Source organism: Solanum tuberosum, unplaced genomic scaffold (genome assembly GCF_000226075.1).
Source record: "Solanum tuberosum cultivar DM 1-3 516 R44 unplaced genomic scaffold, SolTub_3.0 scf00187, whole genome shotgun sequence".
In the NCBI taxonomy this organism is placed as follows: Eukaryota; Viridiplantae; Streptophyta; class Magnoliopsida; order Solanales; family Solanaceae; genus Solanum; species Solanum tuberosum.
This window is the reverse complement of record NW_006239111.1, coordinates 459,044-459,562: the sequence shown is the minus strand read 5'-3', so window position 1 is coordinate 459,562 and position 519 is coordinate 459,044.

Sequence of the window (519 nt, the reverse complement as noted above, 5' to 3'; positions counted from 1 at the left end):
TATCTTTTTATTGTTTTTATTTTATTTCAATTTAAATCCCCCCATTTTTATATAACGACTATCGAGTTAAATATTTGCTATTGACAATATTCTTCCATATTCTCTGTGGGATCGACCCCGACTCATAGTTGGGTAAATATATTGCATACGATCGTTTATATTTCTTTTCAAGAAGTATATTTGAACGTTATCAATCTTCAATTGCCAAGAGGGCCATTACATAATCAAAATACCAAGAGGGCCATTACATATTCAAAATACCAAAAGGGACACTGCATCTTCCAATTCCAAGAGGGCCATTGCATGTTCAAACCACCGAGAAAGACATCTGTATTATATTATCAAAGGTGATAATATAATTGTTGAAAGGATCAGCATCATCATCCTACCAATGAAGCACCATTGCCCTACTAATGGATAAACATCATTCTACCGAGGGATCATCATCATCATCCTATCAATGAAGCATCGTCATCAACAATACTGCATTATCGAGAAAGTCATCATCATTGTAGCATC